Below are 22149 nucleotides of genomic sequence, written 5' to 3'. Positions count from 1 at the left end.
ATGCCCAAAGCATATTGTATGCAGAGATGTCATGCCATGGGCCCAGTAATAGTTCTGCTATAGACAGTTTCCACCTGACTGCATTTCTATTACTGCGGATAACCTTCAACTCATGAACAGAATTCACAATTTATAAGGAATATAGAAAAAAGAAGTCTTCCATATAAATCCAGAATTCTAATTGTGTGAGGTATGGATAAATTGCATAACTTTAAAACTGAATGTGAAATCCTTTTCAGTGTGATCCTTATGGGAAGGATTACTAACTTGCTGCTCATCTCGAAAGTTTTCCTCGATGTGCTATTATTTTTCAAGTGTCATATGTTTGCAAGACATTTCTCTGATATTTCCCCCAGGGCATGGAGAATAAGACTTAGTTTGACTAGAAGAGGTTGAAGATGAGCAATCTAGTTTAGAAACAGGGCCTGTCAAAGAAAAAAGGCTGGTTATTTTTGTTAACCTGGATCAAGCAGACCAGAGACCGATTGAAAGAATCTGGCTCGATGAATAAGCATTGAAGAGGTGCACTACATTTCAGCAGTATCCAGGAGCTAGCCACTGAAGACCTGGCTTTTATTGTTGACTCTGTTAATAATGTACTATGTAAACTTTGGCAAGTAAATGAACACATCTGTTCTTTCTTCCTTTTCCCCATTTGTAAAAAAGTGGTTTGAATTGCTTGATCCATAAGATTCTCCTCAACTCCAAGCTTCTCAGTTTGAAGGAGGGGCAGAATTAGTGAGCTTATGATATAAGGAAGGTATAAATTCTCTGACCTCTTCCCTGTCCTTCCATGCATGGGTATAGCAGCACTTACACATGTCTGCTTCCAGCCAGAGGAAAAGAAGGAAAATAGTCACTAGGTCCTTTTATATCCACATTTTAGAAAAGTGAAGGTCTATACAAATTGTCAGGGCCTGCCAGAATTAAGAGTATGTCTTATTATTGCATTGGGCTAGCTTTAGCTGTAAGTTTCATCCATCCATTCAAGCATCCATCCATCTATCCTTCATCAATATATCCACTGAATCAATAGGTACTGTATACTTATTTTCTGGCTTGTAAGCACTAGAAATACACTGGTCAACAAGACAGGCTTGTCCCTTTTTCAGGGAATTGAGTGGGCATGTGTTACAAACACACAATCAGTTAATTACACATATGAAAAGTGTTATTTAAGAAAATACAGAGAGTAATAACAATGTCTAACAAGCAGCTTTGTTCTTCATATAAGAACAGACCTGATTATCCTCACACAAACTAACTTCTTTATTCAAAGGAAGCTAGAGATACAAGTTGATTAAAAAGTCAAGAATGAAATTCATTTTTCAATGTTCAGTCATTTGATCTGTTTGCAAGATCATTTTATCACAACATAAACACTACTGGCTTCTGAATAACAAAGAATTAAATTTATAAAACTCTCCATACTGTTGTGACCTCCACAGAGGTCCTGGGCAAGAGTTTGCCCTTGCGAACTCATCCAGAAGTACCATAACCTTTAATATCAAATTGGTATTCTAAGTACACGAAGGCAATAAAGAAGAACAATAACAACTAAATCCTGAAGGAACTAACGGAATCAGCCTTTATTTGGCAGAGAATGGCATGCAATTATAAAGCTATCAAGACTCCAAACTATAAATTTAATTAAGCATAAAGATGGGTGAGTACTGAAATACTAATGAGAAAACTTAGTCTTCCTTCTAATGAGATTATGCAGTTATGACCCAAATATCCCATCCTAGATTATATCAACTAACCACCTGTCCTGGTTTATCTGGGACTGAGGGATGTAGGACTTTTAGCGCCAAACCAGGAAAGTCTTGGGCAAACCGAGGAGAGTTGTTTTCCTACATATCTTCTATTAAGTAATAACAATGTAAGACTCCTATTATGCAAGCCTCTAAACTTCTTCAGTTCATGCTCTCAAAGCATTGGCAAGCCATGAATCATGGCCACCCACCCTCTGGAAAAGGGTATTTTAGAATCCACTAATCTAATCTGACTAATCTGTCAACAAAGTTATGTTCTTAGCAGGGGCTATTTTGCCCAAAGTAGTACCAGGAAACAAACATGTATAAGCTCTAGTCAAGGAAGTTATTTATTTCCACCATGCAAGGTACCTGTTCTTTGCAGAATCATCAGTAAACAGCAAAATATATCAGCTGGCTATCACACCTGTGCTTTAACTGACACTGCGGTCAGTGATTCTAGCTCTATTACTGAGTTATCTCCATTCAAAGTTACTTAGCTAGAAATATCACCATCATTTGACATTTCAATGAGCCTCTGTTTCCTCAGTTAAAAGAAAAAGTTTGATTGTCATAGATGAAACAGTCTACTGTGCCCAGAGTTGGGTTTGGTAGATAAAGATAACAGTGGAAAGTTGCCAGTGTAAGTGCATTACACAGATACATGGAGGGCCTCATTTCATTTTCCACAAAGCCCTATGAGGTATGCATTTTTATATCACTTTCTTTAGGCATGACTGACATGTAAAAAAGCTATACATATTTGATATTTAAAACTCCATGAGTTCATGGATAAATATACCCCCATGAAAACATCACCACCATCAAGGCCATAGAGATATCTATCGCTACCCAAAGTTTCCTCCTGCCTTATTTATTATTATTAATAGAAGTAGTAGTAGTAGCAGTAGTAGAATATCTAACATAAAATTTAACCTCGTACCAAATTTTAAGTATACAACATAGTACTGTTAGCTACAGGCACTATGCTGTATAATAGAATTCCAGAACTTAGTCATCTTGCATAACTGACACTTTGTACCTTTGACTATCACTTCCCCATTTACCCCTCTCCTTAGCCCCTGGCAATGACCATCCTACTCTCTGCTCCTATGAGTTTGACTATATTAGATTCTACAAGTAAGTGACATCATACTGTAATTGTCTTCCGTATCTGGCTTATTTCACTTAGCATAATGTCCTCCAGGTTAATACATGTTGTCACAAATAGCAAAATTTCCTTCTTTTCTGAAGGCTGAATAATATTCAACTGTATGTATATACCATATTTTCTTTATTCATTCATGCATCCATGGACATTCAGATTGTTTCCATACCTTAGCTATCGTGAATAACGCTGCATTGAACATGAGGGTGTAGGCAAAAAGATCCTGATTTCAGTTCCTTTAGATAAATACCAAGAAGTGGCATTGCCAGATTGCACGGTAGCTGTATTTTTAATTTTTTGAGGCATATTCATACTGTTTTCCATAAAGGCTGGACCAATTTACATTCCCACCGAGGGCGTACCAAGTTAATCTTTTCTCTACATCCTCACCAACATTTGCTCTTCTAAAAATAGGTGTGAGGTGGTATCTCATTGTGGTTTCAATGTACATTTCCCTGATGATTGAGACCGAGCACTTTTCATATACTTGTTGGTCATTTGCACGTCTTCTTTGGAACAATGTCTGTTGAGGTCCTTTGCACATTTTTTTTTTTTTTTGCAGTACGCGGGCCTCTCACTGTTGTGGCCTCTCCCATTGTGGAGCACAGGCTCCTGATGTGCAGGCTCAGTGGCCATGGCTCACAGGTCCAGCTGCTCCGCGGCATGTGGGATCTTCCTGGACTGGGGCATGAACCCATGTCCCCTGCATTGGCAGGCGGACTCTCAACCACTGCGCCACCGGGGAAGCCCCCTTTGCACATTTTTTAACAGTTATTTGTTTTGTTTTCTTGCTACTGAGTTGTAGGACTTCCTAATATATTTTGGATATTAATCTTTTATCAGATATATGGTTTGCAAATTTTTCTTCCATTGCATAGGTTGTCTTTTCATTCCAATTGTTTCCTTTGCTGTGCAAAAGATTTTAGTTGCATATAATCTTATCTGTTTATTTTTGCTTCTGTTGCCTGTAGTATCCAAAAAGTTTTGTGCTTTGGCATCATATCCAAAAAATCATTGCCAACACCAATGTTAAGGAGCTTTTTTCTGAAGTTTCCTGTAGAAGTTTTATGATTTCAGGTCTTACATTTAAGTCTTCAATCAATTTTGAGTCAAATTTTGTGTATTCTACATGTGGATATCCAGCTTTCCCAACATTATTTACAGAAGAGAATACCCTTCCCCATTTTGTATTCTTGGCACCCTTGTTGAAGATGAGTGGACTGTATATGCATGCGTTTATTTCTGGGCTCTCGATTCTATTCCATTGGTCTATTTGTCTATTTTCATGCCACTATGGTACTGTTTTACTTACTGTAGCTTCATAATATAGTTTGAAATCAGGAAGTGTGATACCTCCAGGTTTGTTCTTTTTGTTCAGGATTGCTTTGGCTAATGGGGGATTTTTGTGGTTCCATATGAATATTAGGATTCTTTTTCAATTTCTGTGAAAAATGTCACTGGAATTTTGATAGATACTGCATTGAATCTATAGAGGGTGTGAGTAGTATGGGCATTTTAACAATATTAATTCTTCTAAATCATGGATATGGGATATCTTTCCTTTTATGCATGTCTTCTTCAATTTCTTTTATCAGTCTATTATATTGATAGATTTCAGCAAACAGATCTTTCACCACCTTGGTTAACACTATTCCTAAATATTTTACTGTTTTGATGCTATTGTAAGCGTGGTTGTTTTCTTAATTTATTTTTCATATAGTTCTAACAAATTTTTGGCAGTGTCTCGAGGGTTTTATATATGAAAGATCATGTCATCCGGAAACAAAGACAATTTTACTTCTTTCTAATTTGGGTATCTTTTAAATTTGGATACCTTTTCTTTTCTTTTTTTTTCTAATTGTTCTAGCCAGAACTTTCTGTACTGTGTTGAATAAAAGTGGTGAGAGTAGGGGCCCTATCTTTTTTCCTGATCTTAGAGGAAATGTTTTCAACATTTCACCATCGAGTATGATATTAGCTGCTGGTTTATCACATATGGTCTCTATTAGTTTGAAGTACATTTCTTCTATACTTAATTTGTTGAGAGTTTTTTTTTTAAGCACGAAAGGATTTTGAGTTTTATCAAATTATTTTTCTGCATCTATTGAAACCATCATGTGAATTGTATTCTTAATTCTGTTAATGTAGTGTATCACATTTATTGATTTGTGTATGTTGAACCATCTTTGCATCTCAGGGATAAATCCCACTTGATCATGGTGTACTCTCCCTTTAATGTGCTGTGGAATTCATTTTACTAGTATTTTGTTAAAGATATTTGCATCAGTGCTTATCAGAGATACTGGCCTATAATTTTCTTTTCCCATTATGTCCTTCTCTGTCTTTGTTATGAAAGTATTGCTGGCCTTGTGAATGAGTTTGGCAGTGCTCCTTCCTCTTCAATTTTTTGGAATTGTTTAAGAAGGACTGGTATTAATTCTTCCTAAATGTTTGGCAGACTTCACCAATGAAGCTATCTGATAATGGGCTTTTCTTTGTTGGGAGGTTTTCATTATTAATTCAATCTCCTTACTCATACTAATCTGTTTAGATTTTCTATTTCTTCATAATTTAGTCTTGGTAGATACTATGTTTTTAGGAACTTATCCATTTCTTCTACTTTACCCAGTTTCTTGGCATATAGATTTAATAATAATCCTTCATGATCCTTTGTATTTCTGTGGTATCAGTTGTAATATCTCCCCTTTAGTTTAAAATTTTATTTTGAAATTCTCCCTTCTTTTTTCTGAATTAGCCTAAAGATTTGTCATTTTTTTTTGTCTCTTCAAAAAAAAAATCAACTCTAGCTTCACTGATCTTTTCTATTGGTTTCCTGTTTCCTATTTCACTTATTATCACTCTGATCTTTGTTATTTATATCCCTTTGCTAACTTTAGGCTTATTTTGTTCTTTTTCTAGTTCCTTGAGGTGTAACATTATGTAGTTTACTTGATATCTATCTTTTTCCTTAATGTAGATTTTTATCACTATAATCTTTTCTCTTAAAAGTGCATATAAGTTTTAGTATGTTGTGTTTTCTTTTTTATTTTTATCAAGATACTCTTTTATTTCCCTTTTGTCTTCCTTGACCCATTGGTTGTCCTGGAGTGTGTTATTTAATTTCCACTTATCTGTGAACTTTCCAATTTTCATCCTGTTATTGATTTCAAATTTTATATCATTGTGTACAGAGAAAATACTTGGTATGATTTCACGTTTCTTTAATTTGCTAACATGTACTTTGTTGCTTAAAAGATGATCTCTCCTGGAGAATGGTCCATGCGATATATATCTATCACAAATCATGTACACACGTGCCCGTGCACACACACTCACATATATACACTTCAATACTGAGATGAATTATTTGCTAATTTCCTCATTACTCTCACTTTTTAGAGTAATGGTCAACGTATTCTAACTACCTTTCAGAAAATACTTAGGAGTTATCAATATAGGTAATATTTTCAAAGCAAGAATGGCATATAATAGAAATTTTTGTTTATAGCCATGTTTTAACCACCAAAATCAGCATTGTCTTCAACATAGCCACTATGTTTTTTAACACTTCTGTTTTGTTCTAATTTTCAGAACTTAAAATTTGTGATTTTCCCCTGAGTCTCTGAATTTAGCCTGAAAGCTGGAATAATATTTCTTAGCTCTAAAAAACAATAATGTGCCCAAAGTTTTGCTTAGTCTGAACCAGAAAGTCATCTCTGGGCAGTAAGTGAAATGTCCACACTGGATAAAATGGAAATCAATTGAGCTTAGGTGTCATGTCATCATAGGTGATGGGGTGAGAGCAGAAGGACAATATGTAGAGAAGGGTTAATTTTCAGCTTTTAGCCTCCTCAACAGAATCAGTAGACATGACACCTTCTCATGAGAAACAGTGGCTCATTGTAGCAGTTATCCTCAAATAAGGGGAAACATCAGAATCTCTACCAGAAGGACAGGAAATATCTGTTGAATCTCTGTCCTACTGCCCATTCTTGACAAACATAAATTTCCTGTAAATTAGTTAGATAAACAATCCAAGAATCAGGATTTCTGAATTTTATCCATCTCTGACAACTTACATGGAATAGGAGACATAGGATTGTCACATTTTTCTAGTCTATGTTTCCTTCGAAGAGTTCTGTTGATGAAACTGATATGCAACTCCATGATATATTTCTCATGCCAACTTACCTCATGAAATTAAAATTTTTTAAATAAGAAGAATAAAATGATAGCTTAAATGTACTTTTTGTTAGTAAGAATCCACCTGACATGGTATGCACATGTGACAATCATATATTAGAAGGGATATAAAAATGGTAACATTTCCATGGAAATGACCAAAATGATAAAGAAAACACCAAGTATTTGAGGGTTTGAAGGAGGAAGCAGTGATGTTTAGATCTGAATGAGACCTGTGAGGTGGCACATGATAGATTTCATTAACGAGATACTTGAAAAGAGTTATTTTCTATTTACTAGTCCTTTAGCTTGATCCAACAAGACAAAACCAGTGATTGGAAGAAAAAAGACATCACTTCCAAGAATTTCCAAATGTCATCAAGAGTGGAACACAATATCTTACACAAGAGTGAGTTTCTATCATGTAAGTACTTCAAGCAAGAGACTGTTAAGTAAAAGATTTCTAAAGATGTTTTGGACTTACGTTCACAAGGTGTGTGCCATGGAAGAGGAGATACAGGTTACGTTAAACAGTGCTTCTGAAAAAGAAAAAAATAATCTGTCATTGAATATGATTGAAAGACACTAGGTTAAATGAAATTAGACTTTTTAAATTGTAGGACTTAACAGAGCACTTCAAATAATAATGTGCATTCCTAGACAATGAATGGGGAGGAGGGGGTGTGGATAAAAAAGAATAAAAGAAATGATGTATCTGAGATCTCAAGATGTTATTTTTGCCCTGTTATCGACCTTGCTCAAAACTATTTTAAAAACCATTGCTATGCAATGTATGCTAAAAGAATAAAAATAAATACAGATAAGTTATGGGAGATAATCACCATATTGGTATTTAATACAACATGAATGTCTAATATTTTATGAGTGCATGAGGTTATGCCAGAACCACAATATAATAACAAACAGCAGTAAATGTGGTGGCATTATCTACACATATTTACCCAGCTGGCAATGAATAAGTAACTGAGCATGAGGCAACCACTATGAGTCAATTTGAGAGACCCTGGGGTAACCCATTCATTTAACTAAGTCGGAATAATTTTAAAAGTAATGAATAATTTTTCTACCTCTAATGGGTCAGTTGATTTGTGCCAGCCCATGACCTGTTTGCCTTCAGATCTACTCCTTAATCTTTTTCTGCCGTTCTCTGGGTGACAGGGAAGCTGATTTCTGCAGACTCCCAGGTCAGGTGACTTTTGGCTGGGTTTAGCCAACAGGAGATGTTGGTGAGAGACTGGAGGGCAGGAAGGATAGAAGGTCTAGCGATTTCCCTTCTCCTTCTCTGCCTCAGGCTGGGTCTGTGTAGTATAAGAATTACCTTGGTGATTCTAGCCCTTCGGATCTGGTAACGGTGCCTTTTCCTTGGTTCATCCTGCCTAGGATGGCAGAGGTTTTTTGCTTTTGCTAATCTCTGGATTATACCAGAGTTTTCTTTTGGCTTCTTAGCAATGCTATCACCCATATGACAAATTCCCAGCACTTTATTTCCTGTGACTTATGTACTTTCAGTGGTTTCTGTTTTCCTGGTTGGACTCTGGTAAATATAATGGTTTTCTACATTACAGAAGCATTTTTTTAAATGTTAATGCATTATTATTTTCTCATAGGATTCCAAAGATGAAAAGGATCTTGGAGACTGCTTAGCCAAACAGTCAGACTGCAGTGTCTGATAAAGACAGGGAGAGAGCCAAATGGGTAGGGATGTGAAAAACTCTCACCCTTGCTTCAACAAGATCATTGTAACTATTTACCTGTTTACAGGTATTGCTTCTATATAATAAAAAAGGTGTTGCATTGATATAGTTGTAAACCCTAATATTGCAGAAAAGGCCCAGGTAAGGGGTGACTTTTATTTTGTTCAATTCACTACATCCTTTCAAATTCATCAATCTTTTATTGAGCAGATCCTGCTTTCCACCCCCAACCCCCAGCAAGTATCGAAAGGGACTCTACCTACACTGTTTTGCTTTATCTTCCCATCAACTCATTGAAGGTGGAGTATTATTCAGAAATTGAGATTGAGAAAGGTGAAATATCTTGCCTATATCTCTATAGTAAATAAGTATCCAAATCAGACCTAAACCCCAAATTAATGTCTTTCCACAACACAATCCTGTTTCCCTTGATGATTAAATGCTTATCTGATCTTAGAGTTACAAGAAGAGTTTTAGAGAGTAAAATGATGAGTTTAATTGTGGGGATGTGAAATAAAAGCAAGTGAATGTGCCTTTCAGCAAGAACTTAATCTAATGCCTGATCTAACCGTGATATAGTAATTTTTGCCAACTGTTGTTTTTGTTTAAACAGTGTCTTATAAAATATTCCATTCCCAAGGTACAGGATGAATATTAGCATCTATAAACTTTCCCCTAGCCTACCACTTAGAACACACCTTTATCACAAATTATTCCACCCAAGATCCTCAATTAATATTAATATTATAACCCCCATCATCATCCTCTCCAAAATAATTCAGTGTACAAACTTTGTCTAATGAAGGAAAGAATAGAAAAAAATCTTTAACAGATTCGCATATGAGAGGGAAAAACCAATTAAAGATTATCTCTGAACCAGGACCGCCAATATGAGATGAGATGCATAACTAATCAGCCCAAGAAGTACAACACGTGAAGTGAGGAAAGTGTCATTGTGAGAAATGTAACAACAGTCTGATGTGCATAATTCACTTTTCCCATGGAGCCCTTGCCCATCTGCTGTGACTTAGCTGAATATCAGAAGATGCAAGGAGGCCATCACTCATTAACTCACTCAGCTCCTTCAGGACCTGGCTTTGCCTTCATTTTGTTTTTATTCTTGCACTAAAGACTTGGAAACCATTAATATTACTCTATGGGTTTCTGAACTTTCCAGGCTAGGATCTAATCAGATTCTCTTCTAAAGGGAGCAGAGGTCTGAAGTTCTTTATACACAAAGCAAAGAGTATCTAACATTTGTTAAAGCTCCAAAGAACTACCTTCTCCCCGGCTATGATGGATTAAAACCATGAAAACAGAGTCCTAATTCTAATGTTCTTGGAAACAATCCTCCCACGCTTTATTTTTCCTATGTCTGCCTGGGCTCAGGCAGGTTTTTGACACTAAGCACTCCCAGTCAGGCTTTGGGATCACTGCTTGAAAGAATTTCTCAACTTTAAGACACACATGGAATGAGTAGATGATTTTAAGCTAATCCTGCATGATATGAGTTATTTATTTTAAAGATGTTGATCAAATGATGCTTTGATTTGAAATGCCCTTAATTATTCCTTAGTATTTTAGGAGTAGTGTTGTTTTTCTCTCATTCAGTCATGGATTCATTTGACAAATATATAATGAATAGCTTTCTATGTCAGGCCCTGGCATAGGCATTAGGGATTCAGTAAACAGTAGGACCTAGTTCCTTTCTTTAATACTTTAAGTTCTGGTAGGTGCTTAGTACTGGCATTAATATCATAGTAAGAATGTTCATTATTCTGGTGCATTATTTTCCCCTTTCAGGATGTCCTTCTTTCTAAACCTCTACATCCTGAGTCCTGTTTCCATTCCTTAAGCTCTGTAGCTCTATCTAAACTAAATTCCATCAGAATGGTGACTGTGTCTGATTTTGCTCACTAGCTGTTTATCCCCAATCCCTATAGTGCCTGTCACATAGGAGGCACTCAACAAACATTTAAATTATTTATTTACTGAAAAAACTCTGTTTTATCAAGCCAAATGATATCCTATTTCTCTGAACTTTGTTCCACTCAGACAAACCACTGGTATTAGATGCTTCTAAAAATGAACAAAATTTTTAGAAACTAGTTGAGCTTATAAAATATACAGTTTACAAGCAGAGATATGTCTTAACCATGTTGGTGATCCCTTCAGTCTTAAACCCATACAGTTAGCAATCCCCACACTTTGTTTGACAGAAAGATTTTCAGTTGGCCAGTGTAAAATCAAATGGCACTAAAACTACTGTGAACTAAATGCCTTTTTAGTACTATTTTTTCTTTTGTTAAAAATTAAAGACAATATACAAATATGGAATATTTGAGTATCAGGATTATTCTCTGTCTGTTATACATCTGTATAGAAAAGGCTTGATTTGAACATTACTCTTTCTTTGCAGTTTTCAAAATAACTATTTTTGTTAAAAATTAAATTTTAAAAGTGTACATTTGGGGAAGTGATGAATATATAAAACTTTGTAACTATCAGCCAGACCAAATTATAGAATACTTCCATCAACCCAGGAAGTCTTCCCTCCAAATATCCCAAAGATGGAGTCACTCTTCTATTCTAATACTTCATATAAATGAAGTCATACAGGAGTATCAGACAGGTAAATTGAAAAAGATATGTTAACATTACTCTCTTAACATTTTATTAACAATTTAGAGCTTTATATCCAATGGATATTAATCAGTGGACCCAGTTTGCACGTTTTTTTGGTAGAAATGTTAGAGTGCACAAAATTATTATTTTCTCCATTACCATTCTGACTAACCTATTTAAAAATTTTAAATAAAAACAAAAATCAATACTGGTCTTGAAAACAGAATAAATATACTTTTTAAAATGAAGGAATGGAAGAGTATAAGACAGCCTCTAAATATCTTTGGGTAAAAAGTGGATTTAGCATTATATCTGGAAATATAAAACTTATTTCTTTTCATTAGGGAGTCTTACTTAAAACTAGGATTGTTGGGCAGAGTACAACCCTGTGGGATCCAACAGGACAATGGACAAATGTTATGACTTAGGTATAATTTCCAAAAGCATTAAAAAGTCTTTAGGAACTACTAGTAGTATGCAGAAATTCTGCAGCTTGAAGGGTTATATTTAAATATGTCTACCAAGATTCTTAAGAATGTAAGCTTACCTGCAGTTGGAAGGCTGCAAGTTTTGCTTTCCTGCCAGAAATCTTAATCAACTGATACTGTTGACATCGTCCAAAAACAATAAGCAAGATTAGTGGAAGTTACACATTCTAGTCATTATTGCTTTGCTGAAGAGTCACTCAACTGAGAGAACAATATTATAGGACTTATTTACACTGATGTGAATCATTTCGTCCATAAACAAATGAGTAATGACCTGTTAGTCCAAGAGATTAAAAGCTAAGCAGATGTTTCACAAGAACAAAAATTAGTCTAGGGGAGGAAACAGAAAGCAAATTCATGTTAGCCATTGGCTTTCAAAACTGAACGATGTTAGACCACTTGAGTTTGTTGAGTGGGACAAGGGAACGCAATTGCTATTTTTGCTACGGACCATTTATAAAGAAGTTTCAAAGTTCCTTTTTAAAAAATTACTTGCTTTTTAAACAAGGAAGCAGCTACTAAGAAAATGGGTCCTCAAACAGCTCACCTCCAACTCTGTAAAAGACTGCCAAACATCTCTTGTGCATTGAAACTTATGGCTCAGGGATTGATTTCACTGGACTTTACACAAATCTTTGATCCATGGACCCATTTTAGTAGGTAATGCTATATCCTGTAACTCTATTTATCCTATTAGTCAGTGAAGGGGAGAGGAAATGTTACCAGGATGTCAGAAAAAGATGAATAACTGGAAAGTGGAAGTTCAGAGAGATCAAGAAAGTCAATCTGGCAGCAGTAACGTGATTAGAGTAGATGACTCAAAAGGGACCTAATGCTGGTGATTTTAAATGTACTTATTTACAAAACAGAAATAGATTCATAGACATAGAAAACAAACTTATGGTTACCAAAGGGGATAATGGCGGGTGGGGGATAAATTAGGAGTTTGAGATTAACATATACACACAATATATGAAATAGATAAACAGGAATGACCTACTATATTGTGCAGGGAACCATACTCAATATCTTGTAATAACCTATAATGGAAAAGAATCTGGAAAAGAATATATATATATATATATATATACACACACACACACACACACACATATGTGTGTGTGTATATGTACACATTAACTGAATCACTTTGCTGTACACTTGAAACTAACACACTGTAAATTAACTATACTTCAATTAAAAAATGAAAAAAAAGTCAAGCTGGTAGTAATAATGTGATTAGAGTAGATGATTCAAAAGGAACCTAATATTGGTGATTTTGTGCTTACTATCTCATGAAAAGGACTTTACAGCTTTGTAATAAGATGCCCTGATTCTGGACCTCTGAGCCTGCAAGGATGCAGTGACTTTCCTATTTAGGACCCTGTTACATGTCAGATAGCCACTTAGGTCAAGAATATTGCTGGTTCTGGGCTGAGGTGAAGATCAAATGCAATGATGATGTTTAATCTTGGAATCTCACATGCTTATATTTTTAGAGAAAGATAGCTAGTCTTTAATTAACACTAAATCTTGATAATACAGCATTCTTTTTTTCAATTTGCATGATCATCATGCACATTAGTTAAATATTACAATCTTGATTTTGCAGTTATGAAATTTAAGGTGCAGAGAGTTTAACAAAATTACTGAAGTATAAGTAACTGGCTTCAAATTCAGGGGTAAAAATTTAAGTAGGTTTGAGTTTAATCCAGTGTTTTTTCCAAAAATCTAGTATTAAAGGACTTATACATGGTCAGTCTCGATGTAAATCAAATGGGAAGCTTTTCAAATCATACGTATTAAAACTCCACCCCTATGACACCCATGTGCTATTATAAATATGCCACATTCTAAAATGTTTTATTTTTCATTAAAGTTGTGCTGGCTTAGTGTTCAACATGTTTCAGACCTAGGCAAACTGTTTGAAAATCACCTAACTATGCAAACTAGTACAATCACTGGAATGGCCCAATTAAGAACATACTATTCTTCTCAATGTAATTTAACTATGCATGAATATTAGAAAATTTTGAATGCATCTGCTAATATGCTGATTATATAATCAATGATACTGATCATGTAGTAGGATAAATTGCCATTGACTTTGAACTGCTTTCAAATTCCCCAAACATAAATTACCATAAATTTTTCATTTGAATTTTGTTTCTAGAAAAAGCAACAGAGACTATCATTTCGTCTATGTAGTTATTTGTAATTCATTGACTACAATTAGTGTTCTTAATATATCAGATGAAGTCTTTCAGCTGAAAATTTTCCATAAAAAATATCTAGAGCAGACTTACTGTGTCCTACTACACATTATGTGCATATCCCACACCTGACACATACCCTCATTCCTCACCATTTCTGTCCTAATAAGTTCTCTGTTACTTGTACTACCATGCTCAAGCATCACATCCTTAAAAAATATCTTTCCTGCAACTACAGGTCATGGTACACAATCTGTGTGTGACACATTTTCATGGAAAGAAGGAAGGAAAGAGAAAGATATAGTATTAAGAACATCAATTCTACTGCTAGTAATAATAGCAGCTAACATTTATTGATACTTATTCCATTAAGCACTTTATATACAGTAATGCTGTCAGTGATCCCCAATCAAACCACCAGGAACATTGCCTGTGGCTGAAAAAGTCAGTTTATTACTCATAGCAAAGGAGAATGCACAGCATGGGAAACAATAGGATAGCTCAGTGAAAGCATGTTAAAAAGGACTTATTATAGGATTTATGCTCTGGTTGAGCTGGGGCGGGTCCAAAGAAGTGGGGACACCTACTGGTTTGGGTGATGTCAGAAAGCAGGAATCATTCTATAATTGTATATCTCATTAAATCTTATTTGCGGGGCAGGTGAACTAAAGAAAAGCTAATGCTGTTTTTGGTAAAACAGCAGTAGACATTCATACCACCTAGGAGAAAGGGTTATTTGGTATATTGTGCCTTGGACAAATAGTCATAATTGGTCAGTTTTTAGACGTGACTGTGGAGCGGTCTTTTGTTTTGATCCATCACGACCACAGAGCGGCATTCTGATGTTGATATTCTATGTAACTGCTTATGTTCAACAGTGCCTGGCAGTGAGTGCGGGAACAGCATGTAGTAACACAAAAGCCTAGCTGATAGTCGCAGGCTAGCTCCAGATGTCAGGGACTGCTTTTCTCTTTCTTAATACCTATGCTAGGCCATTCATTTCATCAATAATTCAATCAGTTTTATGCTATTACCATCTCCATTCTATCGATGAGATAAATGAAAGTCAGATGGGTTATGTAACTTGCTCAAGGACACAGTGACAGTAATAGGACCCATTAGTTGAACATTAGGCTGTCTGCTTCCCTGATTCCAGAGGCCAAACCATTAATCCTACACTAAACACTCCATTAATAGACATGAGAGAATTATTCTATTTTTCTCCCTTTGAGTCAAATTATTACCCTAAGAGCTACAAACATTAAAAATGTTTCTAGTCTCAACCCAGTGATATTGCCCAAACATTTCAAATGTATTCCTTCCCTCTTCCCTCACAATTCACAATGTTTTGGCTGGTAAAGTGGCCAGTTTGCTCTGTTGAGTCACTAGGTCTACTCACTCAAAGCGTATTATTCTCATGCCTTCAGCTGAAATACAGAAACCATATAAATGTTTACAGGCTGAGCCACCTAAACCCATGAATAGGTAAAGCTTCTTATTTTTTTAACCCAAGGAGATGAGCAGCAAAGCTTTCTTGAATAATCCCTGAAACAACCTCTGAGATCGCTTCAGGATTCATGTGGCTCACAATCCCAGTCATAGCAGCCCCGTAAAGCTCAGCAGCACGACGGGACTCTCATGACTCCCTTTGATGCAGACTCGTATTCAGCTGTATGTTCTACTGTGAGTTCAGGCAATCTGGGAAGAACTCAGAACCGTGTAACTGCACGTTTCACACTTTTAAGACAAAAGGGAGTTGATAGCTTGACCCAAAATTTGCTTGATTTATTTTTATGTTGATAGATATGTAACATTTTGATAGTTACAATTATATAATGTGATAATCATGTTGCAGAAGGTCTATATAACGTTAGAGATAAACTACCAGTTTTACAACAACAACTACAAATTCTTTAACACTCCTCTCAATGAGAGATGCGGTAAGGCCCCTCTCTTTGAATTTGGACAGGTTTGTGACTGCTTCGGCCATTAAAATATGGCAGAAGTGACACAAGGTGACCTCTGAGGCTACATTATAAAGGCCATGCAGCTTCTGCCTTGTATGTTGGAAAACTCATTCTTGAAGCCCTAAGCCCCCGTATGGGAAGTCCAGTGAGTCGTGAGTCGGAGATTGCCCAGACCGACAGATGAGCCATCCCTTCAGAGGAACCAGTCCTGTGAATGAAGCTGTCTTGGGCCCTCCGGACCATTTACCATGATAATACCACTGCGAGATATCTTACAACACCATGTAGGATAGAAGAATCACCTAACTGAGCCCTGCTCAGATTTCTAACCCTAAAATCATGACATACAATAAAATAGTTATTGTTTTGTCATAGTTTCACACACAGAAGTAGATAACTGGAACAATTTACCTCTAAAGAACTGAAGATTGCAAGGAATTTCACATGGCTGGAGAAATGGCTAAAAAAAAGAGACCTGTCTTTCTGGCAAACTCAATTCACCATGAACATTATGTGATTTTTTTTCCCCCCAAAGTATTGAAATCTGGATATGGTTGGGAGGCAGACAAATATTCAAATATTCCTTTAAATTATCTGGTATAAAACACACAAACTATTATTTAACTATTCATTCACTCAATCAGTGAACCACTCTTCACCACAGAGAATAAATTTTGACTTGGATTTTACTTGGTGGAAGGTTTAAGCAGGAATTATTAGGGATACATTAGGTTCCTAGATCTAATCCCTACAGTAGTAAGACACAAATACATACTCTTTCTCCTCAAGGATTTTTTACTTTAGAGAAAAAAATACACATTTTAAAAAAAATTCTGGTATTTTTGTGACATATTTCCAGTCCTTATTTTCTAACCTGTCCAGTCATCTATTTCAATTTCTTGATTCAAATATCAGCATGGAAACACATTTTAGTATGATGGGTAGTCTAAGGAATGATGAACACAACAAAGTGATTTAAGTTAGTAAGAAGTGATTTTGATGTTAATACACACAAAAATACTTACTTTAAGAGAAATGTTACTTAATAAATATTGAATCGCCTAATTTAAAATATAATAAGTAACAAAGGTTTGTATCAGTAGATGTCATATTGAATCCATATTTTCATTTCATACATTTTTGTCAAGTGTGTCTAGTATCTTGGTAATTAAAACCCTGCAAAAAAAAAAAAAAAACCCTGCAAACTCTATTTGTCAGTGTTCACTAAATGAGTGCATTGGAAATCGTGATTGACCTCATTTTTGAAGTTCAGGTTGTAAAAAATATATTAGGAGATAGGTCCTGAAAAAGCATAACTTTATATCTGACTACTAGTTACTAAAAATGTACAGTCTCTTATAAAATTATAATATTCTATCATAAATAATCAAGATTTTTATTGAATAGTTTTATAATCATTCCTATGGTTAAAATATAGGGGTAAATAATACATGAAGTATTTAGAGACCCATGAGGAAACTGCAAATATAGCAGGACTAATGCTGAAACAAAAGGACAATTGGACTACTAAGAAGGCCAGGGGAGGAACTGAAAGATATCCTCACACAATTCATTGATAAATTCTCCAAGATTCATAAAGGGGGACATGTAGAGAACCCTGTAGCTACATATACTTATACATTGATGCTGTGGACAGTCATTCACATAGACCAGATCTTTTCACACAGGTGGCCCTTAAAATGATTTTAGGTAGTAAGATAGCAAAATATAAAATAAAATAAATCCCATATTGAGAAAGCCATTTTCCTTTTAATCCATCTTTCACTCCTTTTGAATACACTGACTCAGTTTGGTGCTGGTATGTCCTGAACACCATTCTAAAACTTCCTTCATCTAACAAAGAGTAGGTTTATGGCACAAAGCCTTCACAAAATAATACTATCTTATTAAAATGTAATTGCATAGCTTTTTTGTATTTGTTTTTATATTTACCTTTTTTTCAAATGGCAGCAAAGTAATACACTCGTAGTAATAGATAAATAGTCTTTCCAAAATGCTGAAAGGTACACAGGAAGATTTAATGAGGTATATGTGGTCACTGCCTGAGCTTTCTGTTCCGAATGAAGACATGCACCTATAAAGTCTGAATCTGACTGTACAACCAAATCCACCCGAAATTTTGTAGTCTATAAATTTGGTTGTCTAGATACTAATCCTCACTGCTTTACCGCTACTCCCTTGTCAGAGTTACTATTATCTCTCACCACAATAGCAAGAGCTTCTAACTCATCTGCCAGTTCTTACCTCTTCCCCTATCTGTACTCCATTCTCAAAACAGCATCCAAAGTGTCCCATGACAAATGCTATCAGGTCTCGCAGCTTCTCTGTACAGAATCCTCCAATGTCTCCCTATTTTACTCAGTTTGAAAGTCCATCTATTTGCAATGTCCTATTAAGGTCCGGCTGCTGGTTATTTACTTGACCTCATCTATTACAAATCTCATCTTGCTTCCACCCACTGGCAAAAAGTATTCCTAAAAACATTACGTCTCCAAGATGGTTGACACTAATACAAATATTTTTAGTTAAACTAGATTCTGCTAGTAATTTTATTAGATGTAGTTATTTCATTTTTAATTTCTGAGATAACTATACAATTCCTTAAATACTTAACGTTTTCTGCAGTTTGAATCAATAATTTCTGATCTTTAAAATATTAGTACAGTCTTTAAAAATATTAACCATTTATATGTCCCATTATTCACCAGTTCTCAAATTCCAGGCATTATTATTCCTTATAGAAGGCCCAAATCTTACAGATTAGAGCCAGATTTAAATAGCCCAAATGACAGGATGCTCAAGCAAGCGGGAGAGACATGCTGATCACTCATGCACTCCGTTATTACCATGCTCCCAAAGCTCTGTTTTCTATTTCACACCATGTAACAGTAAAAACGTCGCAATGACAAGGTAATAGACGGATGATTAGCTTTAATGTACTCCCTTTCATGTTTGTAGTTAGAGCTAATATGAACTAATTTATACCCTTAGATATTTTTCTTTTCTGTGTGTTTTGTAACAAATGTGAAAATTGCTGGTGTAACTGCAATCAATCAACTGAGATAAATGCAAGTTGAGCTCAATGACTCCTTAACAAATTTTCATAAGGCTACCCCTTTTGGTAAAAATTGTTAGTCATTTTTATGTCAGCATAAACACTGTAGAATCCTAGGAACTCCAGGTTCTGGTAGGTGACATGGATTTTTTTGATTAAACAAGTGAAACAAATAGCAACAAATCGAGTTGGCAAACAATTGGATGGTACAGAACAAAGAAATCACATTGCATTTTATCATCTTGTATTTGATCTTAAAACTGCATTTTAGGGTTTCCCTGGTGGCGCAGTAGTTGAGAGTCCGCCTGCCGATGCAGGGGACACGGGTTCGTGCCCGGACTGGGTAGATCCCACATGCCGCGGAGCGGCTGGGCCCGTGAGCCATGGCCACTGAGCCTGCGCGTCCGGAGCCTGTGCTCCGCAATGGGAGAGGCCACAACAGTGAGAGGCCCGCGTACCGAAAAAAAAACAAAAACAAAAACAAAACAAACAAACAAACAAAACCCCAAAAAACTGCATTTTATATTATCAACAGTACAGCTAATCAATATTTTGAAAGATCTTGGACAACTGTAAAGTGGTATAGGCAGTCAGTTCTGAATAACTCTAAATGAAATGTACCCAAAATTATTCACTATTTTTATTTAGTGTTCTATTTCTGGATATCCTTTAAATACTATGAAATATAATTAGAACGACTAATAGAATCTTTATCAAATTTGATGATATACTTAATATATCAATAGTGAATGCTTTGAGTCAATTTGCAAGGTACATACAAATACAAATTTGCTCAATGCTTTGACTAATGGAAGTCACATTTTAGACAGATAGATACAGATAGATATAGATACAGATGTATAGATAAATAGATATATATAGTCCTATATTGCGTATAATCTAAGCACATACACTATCTAGAAATGCTTATACCTCAAAAGCACCTAGAGACGCCTCAACTAATAACAGTGCTTGTTAATTTCCCATGCTAACACAGTTCAAAACTATGGTGGCTTGATACTGAGATGCTAAGTATGGTTCCTGGGGAAGGAGCTTGGTGGTGTCATTCTCCCCACTTGAGGTGTGCACTGTCTCTGTAACAACGAGCTGCAAAACAAACACTGAAAGCAATTTTCGCTTTTCACCTTTTTTCATAAAAGTGAAAACCTTCTTCAGATTTCTTTCGGTTAGCAAAAACTGGTATTAATGTCGGTCTTGCATAAAAGCAAATTGGCATAAAACAAACCTTAAAAAATTGGGGGGTACCTCTATACAGAAGGAACTGAAATTAGGTTCTCAAAGAGATAGCTGTACTCTCCTGGTCACTGGTGCTCTATTCACTATAGCCAAGACATGGAAGCAATCTAAATGTCCACAGATGGATGAATGGATAAAGAAATGTAGTAATGTTTATAAAGTGGAATATTACTCATCTTAGAAAAAATAAATCCTGCTTTTGTGAGAATATGAACAGACCTGGAGGACATTATGCTAGGTGAAATAAGCTAGACAAATACTACATGATACAACTTAACAAGAGAAATCAAAACTAGTCAAACTAATTGAAGCAGAGAGTAGAATGGTGATTTACAGAAGGTTGGGGGAGGGAGAAATAAGGAGGTGTTAGTCAAAGGGTACTAACTTTGTTACGCAAGGTAAATAAGTCCTAGAGATCCACTACATAGCATAGTGCCTGTAATTAACAATACAATACATAGTTAAAATTTTGCTAAGAGGGTAGATCTTATGTTAAATATTCTTATCGCAAAAATAATAATAATAAAGAAAGAAGGCAGGAGGAAACACTTGGAGGTGATGGTTTAGATTGTGGTGATGGCTTCAAAGATGTATAGTTCTCTCCAAACTCATCAAGGTGTATATATTAAATATGTAGAATTTTTTGTATGCCAATCATACCTCAATAAAGTGGTTTTAAAAATGAAAAGTTAAAACAAAAAAGTGACAGTCACAGGAAATCACCACTGTAATCCTGATTGCTTAAATGCAAAATCCATTCCTCTATGAACAATTCATGATTTCCCTAGACAGGTAAAACTCTCCTTCTCTAAATTCCCATGTCATTTTATTGGTTGATTTTGCCTCAACAAAATAATAGCTTTTCATAGTCACAAAAATTGCTAAAGCAATCCATACTTCATTTCCATTTAGTCTTCAGGGCTATCTTATTTTAGGATGAAATTATTGATATAAATAAATGTGGTCCCAAGATATATTTTAAAAGGTTAAATATTCTCTATAGCATTTTTTATACTCAATTCAGGGGATGAATCAATTTCTTTTTTAGAAATATATATTTAAACCACATTTAAATAGAAAATTTGGCGCTTACATAAATTTTACAGGGGTCTGAAATGACAGAGCACGTCTCAATATATTCAGATAAATTTCATTCCTTAGTGTGGCAGTTGTTAGCATCATTCACCAAATACTTCTGGTTCTCTTTCCAGTCAAATAGTAGGACTGCATTTCCCTGCCTCTTGAAGTTCATGGGGCCATGTAACCAGCACTGGCCAATGAAGCTATGAGTGGAAATAACGTGTATGACTTCTAGGTGGAAATTCTAGGAGTTAATGTGCAATTATTCCTATTTAATTTTTCTGCCTTTGCAATCATGAAGGCACACCCAGACACTGAATCAAATTCACACTGTGTCTCTGAATGAGGATGATGTAGAGGTGAGCCCATCAGCTACTCTGTGCTGTTAATGTATTGTAAGCGAGCAAGAAACAAACCTTTGTCATTTTAATACACTAAGATTTTTAGAGTTGTTTGTTACAGCAGCATAATCTAACGCTGACTGATACATTTATTATTATCATTTTTTCTTAAAAAATGGAGAAGATATATATGGCTCATATTTTCTGGAGCAATAGGTTACAAAAATAAAGTTAAAATATTGAATGCATATAATTAAACAATGAATGATGTGATATGCTCTAT

Source organism: Delphinus delphis, chromosome 20, assembly GCF_949987515.2.
Source record: "Delphinus delphis chromosome 20, mDelDel1.2, whole genome shotgun sequence".
In the NCBI taxonomy this organism is placed as follows: Eukaryota; Metazoa; Chordata; class Mammalia; order Artiodactyla; family Delphinidae; genus Delphinus; species Delphinus delphis.
This window is presented reverse-complemented; position numbering follows the sequence as displayed.